This window comes from Myotis davidii, unplaced genomic scaffold (genome assembly GCF_000327345.1).
Source record: "Myotis davidii unplaced genomic scaffold, ASM32734v1 scaffold164, whole genome shotgun sequence".
Taxonomy (NCBI): domain Eukaryota; kingdom Metazoa; phylum Chordata; class Mammalia; order Chiroptera; family Vespertilionidae; genus Myotis; species Myotis davidii.
This window is the reverse complement of record NW_006296417.1, coordinates 3567881-3572370: the sequence shown is the minus strand read 5'-3', so window position 1 is coordinate 3572370 and position 4490 is coordinate 3567881. Positions and strand designations below refer to the sequence as shown.

At 52.0% G+C, this 4490-nt stretch overlaps 1 protein-coding gene across 1 annotated transcript in view; it reads right to left on the bottom strand.

Moving 5' to 3' along the window:
- Nucleotides 1-4490, bottom strand: part of SLCO3A1 (solute carrier organic anion transporter family member 3A1) — a 157680-nt gene that overhangs the window by 8803 nt on the left and 144387 nt on the right. The gene's annotated exons all lie outside the window — the stretch shown is intronic.

The window sequence follows — 4490 nt, the reverse complement described above, 5'->3', positions numbered from 1 at the left end:
GGGGAACTGGAAAGCTCCATACATGACAGCACGTGAGGCAGCAACAGCCGGTCACTTGAAAGGGCGGATGGTGTGGAGGCTGTGACCACAGTAAACTGACAGCTCCCTGGTTCTCTCTAGGTCAAGGACACAGTGTGATGCCCAAGCTCAAAGGCGCTGGATGTATATGAACGTAACCGGAGGAGCGACAACAGAGAAAAGAAAATCAAAGGTTGGTGTTGACCTAACACTATTAATGTGCAACTAAACCATACCAGGTGTTTCAGGCCTGTGAGGGCTGGGAATGCAGGTGTGTGGCTAGATGACACTATGGGAAAGCAATACATGGTTATAGAAAAGAGCAGGGAATTGGAGACAGGATAGAACAGTCTGCACTGCATTCATTGATAGACCTGGAGATAGAAAACCACACCCAACATCACATTACAATCTGATCTAATATCGTCTACCATAGACGAGTCTAGTCTAATCTGCCTATGCACCGTTGTGGGCTCTGTGGGAATAGTCCTACAACCAACCTCACACACTAGGGAAGTGTAGTGTAGTCTGCCTGCGCCATCCTGGGTTCTGGGAAGAGGCCTACAACTTACCTCACACTCTAGTGTAGTGTAGTGTAGTGTAGTGTAGTCTGCCTGGCTCCATCCTGGGCTCTGGGAAGAGGCTTACCACCTACCTCACACTTTAGTCTAGTCTATTGTAGTGTAGAGTAGTGTAGTGTAGTGTAGTCTGCCTGGTTCCATCCTGGGCTCTGGGAAGAGGCCTACCACCTACCTCACACTCTAGCCTAGTCTAGTCTAGTCTAGTGTAGTCTAGTGTAGTGTGGTCTAGTGTAGTCTGCCTGGCTCCATTCTGGGCTCTAGGAGGAGGCCTACCACCTACCTCACACTCTAGTCTAGTCTAGTCTAGTCTAGTCTAGTGTGGTCTAGTGTATTGAATTATAGTGTAGTGTAGTCTGCCTGGCTCCATCCTGGGCTCTGGGAAGAGGCCTACCACCTACCTCACACTCTAGTCTAGTGTAGTATAGTGTAGTTAGTGTAGTGTAGTGTAGTGCAGTCGGCCTGGCTCCATCCTGGGCTCTGGGAAGAGGCCTACCACCTACCTCACACTCTAGTCTAGTGTAGTATAGGGTAGTGTAGTGTAGTGTAGTGTAGTCTGACTGGCTCCATCCTGGACTCTGGGATGAGGCCTACCACCAACCTCACACTCTAGTCTAGTGTAGTCTAGTGTAGTCTTCCTGGCTCCATCCTGGGCTCAAGAAAGAGGCCTACCACCTACCTCACACTCTAGTCTACTGTAGTATAGTGTAGTGTAGTATAGTGTAGTGTAGTCTGCCTGCCTCCATCCTGGGCTCTGGGAAGAGGCCTACCACCTACCTCACTCTAGTCTAGTCTAGTCTACTGTACTCCAGTGTATTGTAGTGTAGTGTAGTCTGCCTGGCTCCATCCTGGGCTCTGGGAAGAGGCCTACAACCTACCTCACCCTCTATGTAGTATAGTCTAGTGTAGTGTAGTGTAGTGTAGTGAGGGTAGTGTAGTGTAGTCTGCCCGGCTCCATCCTGGGCTCTGGGAAGAGGCCTACCACCTACCTCACACTCTAGTGTAGTGTAGTGTAGTGTAGTGAGGGTAGTGTAGTGTAGTCTGCCCGGCTCCATCCTGGGCTCTGGGAAGAGGCCTACCACCTACCTCACACTCTAGTGTAGTGTAGTGTAGTGTAGTGAGGGTAGTGTAGTGTAGTCTGCCCGGCTCCATCCTGGGCTCTGGGAAGAGGCCTACCACCTACCTCACACTCTAGTGTAGTGTAGTGTAGTGTAGTGAGGGTAGTGTAGTGTAGTCTGCCCGGCTCCATCCTGGGCTCTGGGAAGAGGCCTACCACCTACCTCACACTCTAGTGTAGTGTAGTGTAGTGTAGTGAGGGTAGTGTAGTGTAGTCTGCCCGGCTCCATCCTGGGCTCTGGGAAGAGGCCTACCACCTACCTCACACTCTAGTGTAGTGTAGTGTAGTGTAGTGAGGGTAGTGTAGTGTAGTCTGCCCGGCTCCATCCTGGGCTCTGGGAAGAGGCCTACCACCTACCTCACACTCTAGTGTAGTGTAGTGTAGTGTAGTGAGGGTAGTGTAGTGTAGTCTGCCCGGCTCCATCCTGGGCTCTGGGAAGAGGCCTACCACCTACCTCACACTCTAGTGTAGTGTAGTGTAGTGTAGTGAGGGTAGTGTAGTGTAGTCTGCCCGGCTCCATCCTGGGCTCTGGGAAGAGGCCTACCACCTACCTCACACTCTAGTGTAGTGTAGTGTAGTGTAGTGAGGGTAGTGTAGTGTAGTCTGCCCGGCTCCATCCTGGGCTCTGGGAAGAGGCCTACCACCTACCTCACACTCTAGTGTAGTGTAGTGTAGTGTAGTGAGGGTAGTGTAGTGTAGTCTGCCCGGCTCCATCCTGGGCTCTGGGAAGAGGCCTACCACCTACCTCACACTCTAGTGTAGTGTAGTGTAGTGTAGTGAGGGTAGTGTAGTGTAGTCTGCCCGGCTCCATCCTGGGCTCTGGGAAGAGGCCTACCACCTACCTCACACTCTAGTGTAGTGTAGTGTAGTGTAGTGAGGGTAGTGTAGTGTAGTCTGCCCGGCTCCATCCTGGGCTCTGGGAAGAGGCCTACCACCTACCTCACACTCTAGTGTAGTGTAGTGTAGTGTAGTGAGGGTAGTGTAGTGTAGTCTGCCCGGCTCCATCCTGGGCTCTGGGAAGAGGCCTACCACCTACCTCACACTCTAGTGTAGTGTAGTGTAGTGTAGTGAGGGTAGTGTAGTGTAGTCTGCCCGGCTCCATCCTGGGCTCTGGGAAGAGGCCTACCACCTACCTCACACTCTAGTGTAGTGTAGTGTAGTGTAGTGAGGGTAGTGTAGTGTAGTCTGCCCGGCTCCATCCTGGGCTCTGGGAAGAGGCCTACCACCTACCTCACACTCTAGTGTAGTGTAGTGTAGTGTAGTGAGGGTAGTGTAGTGTAGTCTGCCCGGCTCCATCCTGGGCTCTGGGAAGAGGCCTACCACCTACCTCACACTCTAGTGTAGTGTAGTGTAGTGTAGTGAGGGTAGTGTAGTGTAGTCTGCCCGGCTCCATCCTGGGCTCTGGGAAGAGGCCTACCACCTACCTCACACTCTAGTGTAGTGTAGTGTAGTGTAGTGAGGGTAGTGTAGTGTAGTCTGCCCGGCTCCATCCTGGGCTCTGGGAAGAGGCCTACCACCTACCTCACACTCTAGTGTAGTGTAGTGTAGTGTAGTGAGGGTAGTGTAGTGTAGTCTGCCCGGCTCCATCCTGGGCTCTGGGAAGAGGCCTACCACCTACCTCACACTCTAGTGTAGTGTAGTGTAGTGTAGTGAGGGTAGTGTAGTGTAGTCTGCCCGGCTCCATCCTGGGCTCTGGGAAGAGGCCTACCACCTACCTCACACTCTAGTGTAGTGTAGTGTAGTGTAGTGAGGGTAGTGTAGTGTAGTCTGCCCGGCTCCATCCTGGGCTCTGGGAAGAGGCCTACCACCTACCTCACACTCTAGTGTAGTGTAGTGTAGTGTAGTGAGGGTAGTGTAGTGTAGTCTGCCCGGCTCCATCCTGGGCTCTGGGAAGAGGCCTACCACGTACCTCACGCTCTAGCCTAGTCTAGTCTAGTCTAGTGTAGTCTAGTGTAGTCTGCCTGGCTCCATCCTGGGCTCTGGGGAGAAGCCTACCACTTACCTCGCACTCTAGTCTAGTCTAGTCTAGTGTAGTCTAGTCTACTATACTGTAGTGTAGTCTGCCTGCCTCCATCCTAAGCCCTGGGAAGAGGCCTACCACCTACCTCACACTCTAGTCTAGTGTAGTCTAGTGTAGTTAGTGTAGTGTAATGTAGTGTAGTCTTCCTGGCTCCATCAAGGCTCTGGGACGAGGCCTATCACCTACCTCACACTCTAGTCTAGTGTAGTCTAGTGTAGTTAGTGTAGTGTAATGTAGTGTAGTCTTCCTGGCTCCATCAAGGCTCTGGGACGAGGCCTATCACCTACCTCACACTCTAGTCTAGTGTAGTCTAGTGTAGTTAGTGTAGTGTAATGTAGTGTAGTCTTCCTGGCTCCATCAAGGGCTCTGGGACGAGGCCTATCACCTACCTCACACTCTAGTCTAGTGTAGTCTAGTGTAGTTAGTGTAGTGTAATGTAGTGTAGTCTTCCTGGCTCCATCAAGGCTCTGGGACGAGGCCTATCACCTACCTCACACTCTAGTCTAGTGTCGTGTAGTGTAGTGTAGTGTAGTCTGCCTGGCTCGATCCTGGGCTCTGGGAAGAGGCCTACCACCTACCTCACACTCTAGTCTAGTGTAGTCTAGTGTAGTTAGTGTAGTGTAATGTAGTGTAGTCTTCCTGGCTCCATCAAGGCTCTGGGACGAGGCCTATCACCTACCTCACACTCTAGTCTAGTGTCGTGTAGTGTAGTGTAGTGTAGTGTAGTCTGCCTGGCTCCATCCTGGGCTCTGGGCAG